Source organism: Bombina bombina, chromosome 1 (assembly GCF_027579735.1).
Source record: "Bombina bombina isolate aBomBom1 chromosome 1, aBomBom1.pri, whole genome shotgun sequence".
NCBI classification, from domain to species: domain Eukaryota; kingdom Metazoa; phylum Chordata; class Amphibia; order Anura; family Bombinatoridae; genus Bombina; species Bombina bombina.
In genome coordinates, this window is record NC_069499.1 from 996,348,535 (window position 1) to 996,364,958 (window position 16,424).

Below are 16,424 nucleotides of genomic sequence, written 5' to 3' on the forward strand. Positions count from 1 at the left end.
CAGACGATTACTTTTCACTTTTTCAGGACAGTATAAGTTTACAACTACTCCAGGCTTATGTGCAACCCAGAAATAATAGGAGTCATCATTAGGATTGTTTATATTAAATCAGGTGATTTGGGACTATACTTTGTATGATATAGTGCCGAGCTTGTTATTTACACTTAACCCTAGATTGATGGGAACTATTATTTGTTTGCACAATTATTAGCGGATTGCTTGATATTGCTGATTATACGTACTGTATAGATAAATGTGTAAGGCTTTGTCCTGTTATTGATATAAAGTCCTTAGCGCTTTTTTTTTTTTTTTTTTAATATAGATTTTTAATAAATTGTGATATCATCTACCACATTCAAACTCTATAAGTATATATCTGTTATTTTTAGAGTAGACTAGATATTTTTCCCTAACCTTACAGCTGGCTATTTACCATTGCATATAGATATTCAATTTATTTTTTATGTTAGAACAAAGTCCAGGCTTACTTTGTTGAGAAGCCCCTTGTCAAGGTGAAAAACACTTAGAATTGGTGAGGAGCTAACAAAGATAAATATCCCCCTTTGGCGAAATTGGCAAAATCCTACTTATGCATCTCAAGCACCTCAACACCATGCGAGCGCCTCTTCTCTGCTGCAGGCAATATTGCTCGCAAAAAGTGAGCCAGGCTCAGCCAGGAGCATGTTGTCATGTTGACATTTTTGCATTTAAATGCAAAGTTTCTGAAAGAGTGAATAACAGAATGTTATAAACAGTAATAGAACTAGAAAGAGGTAAACTATCTTTTTAAACAGTTTGCGGTTTTGTTTTGCTTACTTATAAAAATGTGCTCTGCTGCTTAAAAATTGGACAAACAGTTGCGTAAAGTTTTAGTCTGAAGTTTATATTTGTAACACTCAGTATGTGGATTTTATTTAAAATAATCAGAAACTATTACTGATTCTTATTTTATCTGATTTATCGAAAAAAATAATGGTCCGATTAATCGATTATGAAAATAATCATTAGTTGCAGCCCTACTAGAGAGGGGTTGAACCAAGTGTAAACAACAATTTCTTAAGTCATTTAGGCCATATTTACATTTCATAATGCAGTGTGTATAATATATTTGGTATCTTTATTTGAAAAAGAAGGAATGTAAGCTTACGAGCCAGCCCATCTTTGGTTCAGCATCTGGGTAGCACTTGCTGATTGGTAGCTACATTTAGCCACCAATCAGCAAGCGCTACCCAGGTGCTGAACCAAAGATGGGCTGTCTCAGAAGCTTGCATTCCTGCTTTTTCAAATAAAGGTACCAACAGAACGAAGAAAAATTAATAGGAGTAAATTAGAATTTATCTTAAAATTGCATGCTCTATCTATCTGAATCAAGAAAGAAAAAAAAATTGGGTTCAGGATACCTTTAAAGATGTATTAAAAAAAATGTGATAGCTAGAAATTAACGAATAAATATAAACAATTTTTATATCTTGGCTCATATCCCTCGGTAATGACCAATGGGCGTCGACAAAAATTACCACTCTCTTAATTACCTATAAAGGTAATCTGGACCCATTCCCCTTATCCTCCTTGTAATGTCCAGCCTAAAGACTGACAAAGGGAAAAAAAAAAGGAAGGGAGCCTGGGAAATATTACCCAGGGATATGAGCCAATATATAAAATTGCTTATATTTGTTAAGTTCTAGCTATAGTGGCCCTCTCTGGTAATGCTTACCAGTGAGATGAGAATAAAGCAATTATAATTTTAAAGGGACATTAAACACTAAGGTTACCTTTGTAACATGTGGTAAACCTACCCAATAAAGATCAAGACTAGCTGTAGTTTTCAATTGAGTAGTAAATAGACAAGGTCTCAATCAAATCAAGTACGCTATAGAGAAAATTACGTATTAATGTGACAAAACCAGGTGATCGTTATATGCCAACCCTTCGTAAAACAATGCAATGATACATTACAACGCACTAGTATTTACTATATGGACATCAATTTTAACCAGGACATTGAAAAACGTAATGTTGGAACATGGCAAATTCCACTAAAGGTTTCTCCGTGAGGAAGAAAGCCTATACAACCGCTCCCAACAGCCAGGATCCTCATGCTGCAGGGAAAAAGCATACCACAAGGTAAGTATGATCCAGATTACCTTTAAAAGGTAATCAGGGCAGTTCCACGAACGCTGAACCGCTGCAGGCCCTTTAGCCGGTTTCTCGATTAACCGGAAGTGTGTGGGAAAGATAGTAGTGGAGCACTGGGGGTGCACGCCGCTGTTTGCAGCCGGTTCCGCTGCTTACAATCCCAGAAAAACGAAAAAATGCGGCAGCAACAAGCGGAGTAAGAGATAATTTAAAATTCAAATACTTTATTTCTCATATCTTAAAAAAGCCAATTGGCAAAGAATACAAAGGGTAGCAGGTGATAACCCTCCTTACATGTTTCGTGCCTATGCTCGGCACTTAATCATAGGAGTGAGATATGTTAGTACAACCCCTGCTATTTAAAGGGGAAGTACCCAATGATGGCAAAGCTTTAGAAACACCTGTATCAAAGTAGTGTTAAAACTGCTTACCCTCACCTAGCACTAACCAAAAACACAGAAAGGTATATTGTGTTTGAAAAAATATATATATATGTACATGTATGTAAATGCTGAATAACTTAATAAGATATATAGTTATACATGATATGTAAATACACATAAAACAACAACTTCAGTGTTATGTTATAACCTTGTAACCTTATGTCATTCTAGATACTAATTATGAATCACCTCCTATAGGCTAAACTGTATTTATTATTTTGTGATAAATACCTATAATGAATATCTAGGGAATTATATCGAGAAATAGGGGACTATATTTATGTGTTCCTATTTATGGACCTAACTGTATCCCATTATTCATTCATACTTATACAAACCAAGTATAGAATGTATAATATTTAAAATTTAAATTGAACTGAATGAGAGCCTAAGATCCAATATTTGTTAAAGGTAGATTACTATATGCAATATTATTGAGAAACTTTGTTAAAATTTCTGCATAGTAAATTAAATTGACCCTTAAAAAATAGACCAAAAAAGTATATATATATAAATAACTATTCCACATAGTAGGACATGTCCCATTCTCTATTTAGACCCTGTGGTACTATCGTTTTAAGTTTGTAGATCCAAAATAATTCACGTTTGAGCAACAATTTTTGTTTGTTGCCCCCTCTAGTGGGTGACTGAATTTTATCAATAACTTTAACAGTAATGTGTGCTATGTGAGTCATATGTGTTTGATTAAAATGAACCGCTACCGCCGAGTCTTTGTTGTAGTTTTTAGTGTCCCTAATATGTTCTCTGATACGTGATCTGAGCTCTCTGGTCGTTTGACCAATATATTGTAGGGAACAAAGGGAGCATTCTATTAAATAAACTACAAACTCAGTCCTACAATTTGCATAGAACTCCATATTATATCTTTCATGTGTTGCTGAACTGGTGAAAGTATCACTTTTTTCAATAACTTCACACGTAATGCATGGTTTAGTGCCACATTTGTATGTGCCTTTTTTCCTTATCCAATTACTCCCCCGTTTATTTGTTATTGTATTTACCATACTAGGTACCAGCCTGGTGCTCAGAGTCGGTGGTTTCTTGGACACAAATTTACAAGTATGAAAAATGTTACCCAAAGATTCATCTTCTTTTAATATATGTAAATGTTTCTTGAGAATAGCTGTGATTTCATTGAATTGTTTCGAATACTCTGTGGTAGAGACAACTCTCATGACTCACATAGCACACATTACTGTTAAAGTTATTGATAAAATTCAGTCACCCACTAGAGGGGGCAACAAACAAAAATTGTTGCTCAAACGTGAATTATTTTGGATCTACAAACTTAAAACGATAGTACCACAGGGTCTAATGCACTAAACCATGCATTACGTGTGAAGTTATTGAAAAAAGTGATACTTTCACCAGTTCAGCAACACATGAAAGATATAATATGGAGTTCTATGCAAATTGTAGGACTGAGTTTGTAGTTTATTTAATAGAATGCTCCCTTTGTTCCCTACAATATATTGGTCAAACGACCAGAGAGCTCAGATCACGTATCAGAGAACATATTAGGGACACTAAAAACTACAACAAAGACTCGGCGGTAGCGGTTCATTTTAATCAAACACATATGACTCACATAGCACACATTACTGTTAAAGTTATTGATAAAATTCAGTCACCCACTAGAGGGGGCAACAAACAAAAATTGTTGCTCAAACGTGAATTATTTTGGATCTACAAACTTAAAACGATAGTACCACAGGGTCTAAATAGAGAATGGGGCATGTCCTACTATGTGGAATAGTTATTTATATATATATACTTTTTTGGTCTATTTTTTAAGGGTCAATTTAATTTACTATGCAGAAATTTTAACAAAGTTTCTCAATAATATTGCATATAGTAATCTACCTTTAACAAATATTGGATCTTAGGCTCTCATTCAGTTCAATTTAAATTTTAAATATTATACATTCTATACTTGGTTTGTATAAGTATGAATGAATAATGGGATACAGTTAGGTCCATAAATAGGAACACATAAATATAGTCCCCTATTTCTCGATATAATTCCCTAGATATTCATTATAGGTATTTATCACAAAATAATAAATACAGTTTAGCCTATAGGAGGTGATTCATAATTAGTATCTAGAATGACATAAGGTTACAAGGTTATAACATAACACTGAAGTTGTTGTTTTATGTGTATTTACATATCATGTATAACTATATATCTTATTAAGTTATTCAGCATTTACATACATGTACATATATATATATTTTTTCAAACACAATATACCTTTCTGTGTTTTTGGTTAGTGCTAGGTGAGGGTAAGCAGTTTTAACACTACTTTGATACAGGTGTTTCTAAAGCTTTGCCATCATTGGGTACTTCCCCTTTAAATAGCAGGGGTTGTACTAACATATCTCACTCCTATGATTAAGTGCCGAGCATAGGCACGAAACATGTAAGGAGGGTTATCACCTGCTACCCTTTGTATTCTTTGCCAATTGGCTTTTTTAAGATATGAGAAATAAAGTATTTGAATTTTAAATTATCTCTTACTCCGCTTGTTGCTGCCGCATTTTTTCGTTTTTCTGTAATCAGGGCAGTGGTCATTTCTGTCCACGCCCCTTGGGACAACGGATGGTAGGTTTTCAGGAACTCAAAGGAATCCTGACAACTTCCACATTTAAGGACGAGTTGTGGCTGCACTACTTGGATCTTTAGACAACAGCACAATCCAAGCAGTGGAAACACAGTGCTTTTCCTTCCCCTCGGAAATTTTGTGTCCAAGCAAGTGCTGGCAAGATTATGGCATCTGTAATTTGCAATGCAGAAGGAGTTTTGATGACTGACTTCCTACAGTGAGGAGAGACCAGAACAGGTGACTACGCCAACTTCGGACTAGTTTCCATTGAGGTGGTAAAGTTTAGAAAGTGGTGGTAATATAAAAAATATCCATAGACTTTAATGGAGATAAATATTTTTGTAACCAGTTTCCACATCAATAAAAACTAAATGGAAAACGTGCAACACATGAAAATAAGAGATGGGGCAAGTTGAGTCAAAATGCAGTGCCTACAAGAGAATTCTCCTATGCACAAGCCTGGCATGCTTGAAGGATCTTTTGCAAGGAACGAGTTTTGCAAGTTATAAAATGATGGTGGCTGTTCTCTTGCTATAAAATATTAGCCAAAGAAAAATGTGTTTTTATTTATTATCTTGGAATCCTTTGAGGAAAGAGCAGCAGGGAACTACTAGGAGCTAGCCGACTACATCTGGCTAGCCAATGTCAAAAGGAATATACGTACAGCCACAAATCAGCAGCTAGCTCCCAGTAGTGACTTGCTGCTCCTGAGCCTACCTAGGTAAGCTTTTCAACAAAGGATACCAAAAGGACAAAGCAAATTAGATAATAGAAGTAAACTGTAAAGTTGTTTAAAATGACATGTTCTATCTGAATCATGAATATTTAATTTTGACTTTACTGTCCACTTAACCCCTGGGAAGGGGTTAAACACATAGTTATAGTCAGCTCCAGAGCAGAAATGCACAACTGGGAGCTACCCATCTGGTAAGTCAATGACAAGAGAGACATGTGTAACCAATAATCATCAGCTGGTTGCTGGTAGTGCAATGCATTCCAACAACAACTAAAAACAAAATATATTTGATAACTTAAGTAAATTAAAACTTTTGTTAAACTGCATTCTCTATCTGAACCATGAAAATTTTTGAGTTTCATGCACCTTAAAAACTTACATAATTAAAAGACTCCAATATATAATAAGGTAAATGTTCCATCATTTATTTTCATGTCACAAGAACGTCACCTTTACTTATATTTTGATATTCCGCAAATGCTTGCTCGCATGTGATTTTTGATGAATGAATGCTGCTTGAGAGCAACTACAGTTAAAAATCGGATGGACAGATGGAATAGAACCATAAAAAAGTTAATTACAAAAGGAACAAACTCCAAGCGCCAGATCAAAAGTAATTAGAAATAGCACCCAGAAAACTTCCCTTCTGTTTGCTGCAGCACTTTATCTCTGAGCGTTCCATCTTATATTAATGCTGCTCGTCCAGAAGCAATGGTAATGATAGCCTATTCCACGATGAGTGTGAAGGATCGATCTCACAAAGAGCACTCCGAGACAAAATGCTGAGATTATAATAGCATTATTCCTTAAGGGGATTTGCCATTAACATGACTACTCAAAGTCTTGTCTTGAGGTTCCAGTACCAGAAGTGCATGATGAGTCTGTGACAGTAACAAGGATGGTGCAACATGGGAACTGGTTTATAGCAGAGCCCATTTTTGACTGTTGATACTAACAGCGGAAAGTTGAATTGGGGCTATGCAGTGCCATGGGACTTGTGACTTACACAAGGTCATTAGTAGTCTCCTCTAACTACAGGCACTGAATAATAATTGTATTATTTGCACATCTTCCATTACACGTCTAGTTTAGTCCCTTCACATAGTGCCTGAACAACACACAGCCCACAGGGGAACTAGTTTGCAGGTGGCCATAATAGTGTTACTGGCTGCCAGAACAGGCCTCTGACAACGATATCTTATTACAACTCAGTGATTGTAAACATTAAATATTTACTGCCTAGTATATAAAATTAATAAAAACAGGGACTTATCAATGCTCAGCTAAATAAAGTAGGAGATGCTGGTGAAGGAACTGTGCAATGTTTACCATCTCTAAATGGTAAATATTTTAGAAATGAAGAGTCTTAAAAAAATCTAATCAATGAAAGTTCTCCTGTTTTTAATAATAATTTTCTATGCTAGGCAGTAAATATTTAAAGTTTACAGTCACTTTAAATTAAAGTAGACATCCTCAAACTTGGCCCTCCAGAGGTTTTGGAACTACATTTCCCATGATGCTCAGCCAGCATATCAGCTGGCTGAGCATCATGGGAAATGTAGGTCCAAAACCTCTGGAGGGCCAAGTTTGAGGATGTCTACTTTAAAGGGAATGAAACCTGAACTGTTTCTTTCATGATTCAGATAGAGCATGCAATTTTAAATAACTTGTAAATAAAACTTAGTAGCTTAAAAGGGAGTGTCTACTCCAGATTTGTTATTGTTTATAACGATAGATAATCCCTTTATTACCCATTCCCTAGTTTTTCATAAACAACACTGTTATATTTTAACCTCTGGGATTACCTTGTATCTAAGCTTCTGCAAACTGCCCCCTCATTTCAGTTATTTTGACAGACTTGCATTTCATCCAATCAGTACCCTCTCATAAGTAACTCAACTGGCGTGTTATCTAAATGGCTTACATGAACTAACACCCTCTCTCTACCTGTGAAAAACTGTCAAATGCATTGAGATAAGGAGGCCTTCACGAGTTTAGAAATTAACACATGAGCCTATCAAGGTTTATCTTTCAACTAAGAATACCAAAAGAACAAAGCAAATTTGATGCTAAAAGTGAATTGGAAAGTCGTTAAAAATTGCATCCCCTATCTGAATCATAACCAATCTATTTATATTATCTCATTTGTTTTGTTATCTTTGTATACTTTTGTTTAAAAGTAAAGGTAAACCTAGGTAGGCTGAGAAGCTGCTTCGTTGCTGCACATATATGTCTGATCATTGTCTTACAGCTATCTCCCAGTACTGCATTGCTGCTCCTTCAGCACACGATTCCAAGAGAATGGAGCAAATTTGATAATAGAAGTATATTGGAAAGTTGTATGCTCCATCTGAATCTTAAAAAAAAAAGTGGGTTTCATGTCCCTTTAAGTGGAGGTATTTAAATTATATTTCTACATCTAAGCACTATTTTCAAAATGCTGTCACATTCAAACCTAACTAGCAAAGCCTCTCTTTGCCACTCCAAAAGAGTCCTCTTATAATGATATGTCTAGAATAGTTAAGAGACTGTTGAGTTGCAACAAATAAAAACCTTTATATTAAACAGCTCTAACGTTTTCAATGCAATCCTGACACTGAATTTCAAATGCCAACATTCTAACAGCAAGACTCTAAAACCTTGGCTTACCATATCATGATACAAATTCATTGTACCAGCAGCAATACAAGTTCCAAAAAGACAAAGGGTCACTGAACCCATTTTTTTTTCTTTTGTGAATCAGATATCAGCATGCAATTTTAAGCAACTTTCTAATTTTCTCCTATTATCAATTTTCTTCGTTCTCTTGCTATCTTTATTTGAAACAGAAAGTCCAGTACCTTAGACAGCACTTGTTTATTGGTGGATTAATTTATCCACCAATCAGCAAGAACTTTGGTTGTTCACCAAAATGGGCCGGAGCCTAAACTTACATTCTTGCTTTTCAAATAAAGATACCAAGAGAATGGAGAACATTTGCTAATAGGAGTAAATTAGAAAGTTTCTTAAAATTGCATGCTCTATCTGAATCACAAAAGAAAAAATTTGGGTACAGTGTCCCTTTAATTTCTTGTTTTATAAGGAGCACCCAGCAGCTCTAGCTCCACAAGCAAAAAAAATAATTTGACTTCCAAAGCTTTGTAGTGACTGAAAATAGAGCTCAAACCTCATACAACGCACAAAGAAAAATCTTTATAAACCAAAGCATTGTGTCAATACATTAAAAGGAAAGAAAATGCAAGATTAAAATGTGCACCAATATTCAAAAACCACACCATCTCAGAAGAGGCTTGTATGACACAAATTAAAGGAACATGAAACCTAACATTTTCTTTCATGATTCAGATAGTGTGTACAATTATAAACAACTTTCCAATTTACTTCTATTATCAATTTTTCTTAATTCTCTTTGTATCCTTCGTTGAAGGAGCAACAATGTATTACTGGGATCTAGCTGAACATATGGTGAGCCAATGACAATAGGCATATTTGTGCAACTGCCAATCAGCAGATAGAGCCCACTAGTGCATTGCTGCTCCTGAGACTACAGTATCTATGTATGCTTTCAACAAAAGGATACCAAGAGGACAAAGCGAAAAAGATAATAGAAAAACTGAAATTTACTCATGCATTTTGGCCATACTATTCTTTTAAGACCTTGTATGTCTATTAACATGCATATATTAAAAGGGACACTAATTCCAAAAGTTTTCTCTTTCATGATTCAGGTAGAGAATACTATTTTAACCAACATTCCAATGTACTTCTATTATCTAATTTGCTTCCTTCTTTAGATATCCTTTGTTGAATAAATAGCAATGCACATTGTTCAGCCAATCCCACGAGGCATCTATGTGCAGCCACCAATCAGCAGCTACTGAGCCCTAGATATGATTTTCAGCAAAGCCTATCCAGAGAATGAAGCAAATTAGATAATAGAAGTAAATTAGGAAGTTGTTTAAAATTGCATGCTCTTTCTAAACCATGAAAGAAAAAAAAATAGGTTCCATGTCCCTTTAAAAAAAGCAAAACACAAAAACAAAACATAATTTAGAATAATGAAAAACTTTCACTGCTTTGCTGTTACTAATGTCCCTTTAAATAGACAACCTTAATCACTATATATATATATATATATATATATATATATATATATATATATATATATATATATATATATATATATATATATATATATATATATATATATATATATATATATATATATATATATATATATATATATATATATATATACACACACACACATACATAGCTTCATTTAATTTACAGAACGACTTGCAAACCCTCAGGAGCTATTATTTCTGTGTATTAATTAAAATGTATATACCTATAGTACTTATAATTACTGTAAAATACATCAGTTGTGGAATCCTTCTAAGGTTCCAAAAGTATTAGTGCAGTGTTCCCCACAGAATTTTTTGCCAGCTGGGTGGCATTATGAAGTAGCCGGTGGGGGAAGTGTAATATTTTGTTATATGATAACATTTTCTTCTATTTAAAGCACACATTAATTTTATAATTTAAACAAATGTATTTAATGATAATTTGAGCAATAAACATTGAAAATGTTAATATTAGCTAATTTTAACTGAAAACGGACTTATATTTTAGTCAGGTGGTCAGTAAAATCAGCTGCTTTGTGTATCCATTAAAAAGGTCCTGGGGAGAACACTGTAATGGATTATTAAGATAATCAAAAAGATGTGAAAGAACCTACAAAAAAAATAAAATAAAAAACTAGCTTCAGAAACTTATCCTAAAACGGTCACACAACATAGAATAACTTTAGCTCCCTCCACATTAAATTACATTACATGGCATGGCATAATGGCAAAGTGTTTGTCATACATGTCTTAATAAACTAATGATATAACATGAAGTATTAATGACAGAATGTTGTTTGGTACATTTAACCCCTTAACGACCGACGACGTGCAGGGTACGTCCTCAAAAAAAAATAAAAAAAAGACAGTTAATGCCTGAGGACGTACCCTGCACGTCCTTGGTCTGGAAAGCAGCTGGGAGCGATCCTGCTCGCTTCCAGCTGCTTTCCGGTTATTGTAGTGATGCCTCGATAACGAGGCATCCTGTAATAACCATTTTTAGCCATCCGATGAAGAGAGAGCCACTCTGTGGCCCTCTCTGCACCGGACATTGATGGCTATGCTCGTTGGTGGGTGGGAGCCAGTGTGGGAGGCGGGTGGCGGCCATTGATGGCCCTTGTGATGCGGAGGGGGCGGGATCGTTCGCGGGGATGGCCGGGGCATGCACGCGTGCACGGGGAGGGAGCGGGTGGGAACCGCTACACTACAGAAATATTGTTGTTAGAAGTGGGGAAAAAGAAGGGGAATAGATTATATTTGAAAAGATCGGTTAGGGGGTGGGGTGTTGGTTTTTGGGGGGGGGAAGCTACACTACAGAAAAAAAAACAAAAATAAATAAATAACAAGCAATTTTTTTGCAAACTGGGTACTGGCAGACAGCTTGGGGGCTAAGGGGGGATCCTAAATAGCAGCATTTGTAAATATGCTAAAAAATATTCAAAGATACCTTTTATTTTAGTACTGGCAGACTTTCTGCCAGTACTTAAGATGGCGGGGACAATTGTGGGGTGGGGGAGGAAAGGGAGCTGTTTGGGAGGGATCAGGGGGTGTGATGTGTCAGGCTGATCTCTACACTAAAGCTAAAGTTAACCCTGCAAACTACCTAATTAACCCCTTCACTGCTAGCCATAATACACGTGTGATGCGCAGCAGCATTTAGCGGCCTTCTAATTACCAAAAAGCAACGCCAAAGCCATATATGTCTGCTATTTCTGAACAAAGGGGATCCCAGAGAAGCATTTACAACCATTTGTGCCATAATTGCACAAGCTGTTTGTGAATAATTTCAGTGAGAAACCTAAAGTTTGTGAAAAAGTGAACAATTTTTTTATTTGATCGCTTTTGGCGGTGAAATGGTGGCATGACATATGCCAAAATGGGTCTAGATCAATACTTTGGGATGTCTTCTAAAAAAAAAAAAAAAATTATATATATATATATATATATATATATATATACACACACACACACACACATGTCAAGGGATATTCAGGGATTCCTGACAGATATCAGTGTTCCAATGTAACTAGCGCTAATTTTGAAAAAAAGTGGTTTGGAAATAGCAAAGTGCTACTTGTATTTATGGCCCTATAACTTGCAAAAAAAGCAAAGAACATGTAAACATTGGGTATTTCTAAACTCAGGACAAAATCTAGAAACTATTTAGCATGGGTGTTTTTTGGTAGTTGTAGATGTGTAGCAGATTTTGGGGGTCAAAGTAAGAAAAAGTGTGTTTTTTTCCATTTTTTCATCATATTTTGTATTTTTTATAGCAAATTACAAGATATGATGAAAATAATGGTAGATTTAGAAAGTCTATTTAATGGTGAGAAAAACGGTATATAATGTGTGGGTACAGTAAATGAGTAAGAGGCAAATTACAGCTAAACACAAACACAGCAAAAATGTAAAAATAGCCCTGGTCCCAAACGGACAGAAAATAGAAAAGTGTTGTGGTCATTAAGGGGTTAAAGGGGCATACAAATGCAAAAAGAAAATGCTTTAATGATAAAGCATTTCATCAGGCACAACTGTGGTTTAACCACTGCAAAGGGATTAAACACATAGTTAAAGTCAGCTACAGAGCAGCAATGCCCTACTGGGAACTAGCTGAAGTTGCTGAACAATTCTAGGGAGTCACAACAAGAGACAAATATGCTTAGCCCCCAATCCACAGCTCGTTTTCAATAATACACTGCTGCTGCTAAGGATATGAAAAACAGACTCCAAGAGAACAAAGAAAATCTGATATTAGTTAAAAGGGATATTCCAGCCCAAATGGGAATCCACATGGATGCATTTCAGTTCTGAATAGAAGCATTTTTGTAATATACATATATTAGGAAAAATACTTCTAATAAAAGTGTATTTAAGTATGCACCGGGCTCCAGCATTTTAAACACAGCACTTGCTCACAGGGCCTAAGGTGCTTGTATCATTTGGTAATGACTCAATTTGTTAATTGCTGACATGATACAAGCCCCACTGGTGCTCTGAGCAGCTGCAGCATTTAAAATTATGGTGCACTGAAAATATCTAGCTATGTTACACATGCAGAGAAAAATGTTAACACTAATGTTAAAAACTAATGATAACTTTTACTAGAAGCATTTCTACTAATAAATGTTTATTGCAAATATGTTTCTATTGCAATATGTAATTCATCTATGTGCATTTAAATGTTGACTAGAATGTCTCTTTAAAAGGTATTGTAAAATAACCTGCTGTGTGAATCATAAAAGTTTAATTTTGACATATATGTCCCTTTAAGTGTGACAAATATTGTTGGTTCACATAAATATGCCAAAAAATAAACATGGAACTCAACCTTTGAATATACCTCCACTCAGTAAATAGCCAATATGCAACAACTTGTCACACTACTGAAGAGAACCAGTGACAGTGTCACATTCTACCTGAAATGTTAGATTTGGCCAATCTGCAGCCAGGATAGCTTACTTCAGTTCAGAGAAAATGTTGTACTACTTTTATCAAGTTAAAGGATATTTGCTTTCTTGCAGAAAAACTTGGAATAATCAGTTTCAATATAAAAAAAAAGTAGAAGCCACAAACCAACTAGCATTTCAATGAATTATCTGCAGCCTTATTGACTGTTAAACATGCAGTGACACTTGGCTTTTTTAACAAAATATATATCAGTGCTTGCCTTTAGTAACCTTACCCTATTCTCACTCAGCAAGCTGAAGTCCTGCTCAATAGATGGGTCACTAGTTGGTAATGTATTCCTCCATCTCTTTTTCCTAGTTCAGATTGCTCCCTACTGTCTGCTATGGGGAAGCCGGTCTCCCCTTACCTCACAGGATTTCCGGGCCACTCCCCCAGCCCTCCACTTCTCATTAGCAAAGCAGCTTTCCGCACGAAGCCGCAGGCCACTGCCGAATCAACGCTTCCGCAACCTGCAGGGCGGATCATCCAGAGCCGCCGCAAGATGGCCGGCCTCCCGCTCCGGTCACGTGACACAGGATACACCCAGTATGATTGGCCAACATCTAACTTTGTGACAGGGCAGGCCAATAGCACAACGTCTTGGTATTGTCGTCATGCGGAACAGGGCGGTGTAGAATCTTCAGTACGAGGCTTGGAACGCGTGCTTCTCTTGTTGACAGTGACAGTTGTGAACAATGTGCGCACGCGTATTAGAATGACAGCTTTGTGCTGTCGGCTGTTTAAACTTTGTAATTTGTATTTTTTTTATTGACTAGTAAAATAAATTCCTAAATATGAAAGAAAATAGTTTTTAGCTGTATATTACCTTAAACCGCAAATGTCCCAAAGCCACTTTTACTATGTTTTCATTAATTAGGAAAGCTTGGTAAATTATTACATTGTAAGAAGTCTAACTAGGTGCTATTTCTGTTTTTTGTCGGTGCGTGTCTTTTGCGCTAGATAACAAAAAAAACTACTTTTTAAAAAAAAATACTGGTAGTATAAACTGCTTGTCAAAGCAACACAAACCTACAGTATATAGGTGTATGGAGTATGTTATGCCATGGGACATATATAAGAAACACTGAGTTAGATGAAATAACTTATAAAACATAAAGGGATTGTTGAACAACCCATGTTGTCTATGAAATTAGCAAACAAAAAAATGCAACTTGAAAATTTAGAAAGAGTAAACTGACAAAGATGACCTCATTTTTAAAACCTTTAAAAGGACGTGAACCCTACTTTTTCATGATTCAGAGATAAGTCATACAATTTTAAACAACTTTCCAATTTGCTTCATTTTCTTACTTCCTTTGTTGAAGGAGCAGTAAGTACTGATAGCTGTCTTAAAGGGACACTGAACCCAAATGTTTTATTTTGTGATTTAGATAGAACATGCAATTTTAAGCAACTGTCTAATTGAATCCTATTATCAAATTTTCTGTATTCTCTTTATTTTAAAAGCAAGAATGTAAGTTTAGATGTCGGCCCATTTTGGTGAACAACCAATAAACAAGTGCTGTCAAAGGTTCTGGACTTTCTTTTTCAAATAAAGATATCAAGAGAACGAAGAAAATTTGATCTGTCTGAATCACGAAATAAAACATTTGGGTTCAGTGTCCCTTTAAAGCCAATAGCAAGAGGTATATGTGTACAGCCACCAATCAACAGCTTCTGTTCCTACCTAGGCATACTTTTCAACAAAGAATACACAAGAATAAAACAAATTAGAAAACAGAAAAGTGATTTAAAATTGCATGTTCTACCTGAATAATGAAAGAAAGAAAAATGGGTTTCATATCCCTTTAACTGCTGGGCCATTTCAACCCCATGTGCTGAGTTTTTTGGAGTTTTAGATGCTGCTTATGTTTAAGTCCTACTGCTGTAAGTCATTTTTGTAGTGAGAAACCCAGACAAATTTTTTTTTTTTTTTTCTGCAGATTCAAACTATACCATTATTGTATGTATATATCACAACACTACATGAATGATATACAAGTGAAATAAAAACAAAAGTTATGCTTATCTGATAAATTATTTTCTTTCGGAATGATGATGTGCCACAGTCCTTCATAACATATGGGATATATTTCTAGCTACTAGGAGGAGGTCAAGAACCTATATCAGTACTTAAAGTGATGGTAAAATTGATCGTTATGGAACAAATCAGTGTAACTATGATATAAATCCTGAAGTCCACTTTCATTCATGATTTTTTTTTTTCTTTAAAATAAAATTATTTTTACTGCTAATCACTCTTATTTACTCATACCACTCCTGCTCCCAGAAACAACCTGAACTTTTTTTTTATTCAGTACAGTGACGTTTCTTCATCCAGCCAATTGATTTTCTGGCCTTTAGGCGGTAGAGTCAGGGATCTGTAGGGGGAAAAAAAGGACAAGCGCAATTGATCCAAGGGGCATGCTATGTTAGGACTTGGCCGCCTAAAGTCCAGAAAATCAATTGGCCGGATGAAGAAATGTCACTGAATACAAAAAGTGTAGATTGTTGCCGGGAGCAAGAGCGGTATGAGTATATCTGAGCGATTAGCTGTAAAAACACTTTTATTTTGAAGAGAAAAAAATATCATAAATGAAAGTGGGGTTAGATTTATTTCATAGTTACACTGATTTCTCCCATAACGATCAAGTTTATCTTCACTTTAAATTCCCTCCAACCTCTCTTCTTTCTCTTAGTTTAACATATATCCGAGTAGAGAATATATATTATTCCTCTCCACCATTTCCTTAACTTCCTTTACTTGTTCAGGTGTTAGCTCTGGTGAAATAGTTACTACTCGTTGTCAGTATATGGCCGGGTTATAATACACTATATTTAATAATTATTCTTTAAAATAAACCCCCAATAAAATTGCATATACCAAGACGATAAAATTAATGTAAAT

At 35.4% G+C, this 16,424-nt stretch overlaps 1 protein-coding gene across 7 annotated transcripts in view; it reads right to left on the reverse strand.

Annotated features, from left to right (window-relative positions):
* Positions 1-14,027, reverse strand: part of RALGAPB (Ral GTPase activating protein non-catalytic subunit beta) — an 843,236-nt gene extending 829,209 nt beyond the window's left edge. For all 7 annotated transcript variants that reach the window (XM_053712501.1, XM_053712446.1, XM_053712384.1 and 4 more), the window contains exon 1: positions 13,752-14,027. The gene's annotated coding sequence lies outside the window, so the exon portion shown is untranslated. The remainder of the gene's footprint in view (positions 1-13,751) is intronic.
* Positions 14,028-16,424: the final 2,397 nt, after the last annotated feature.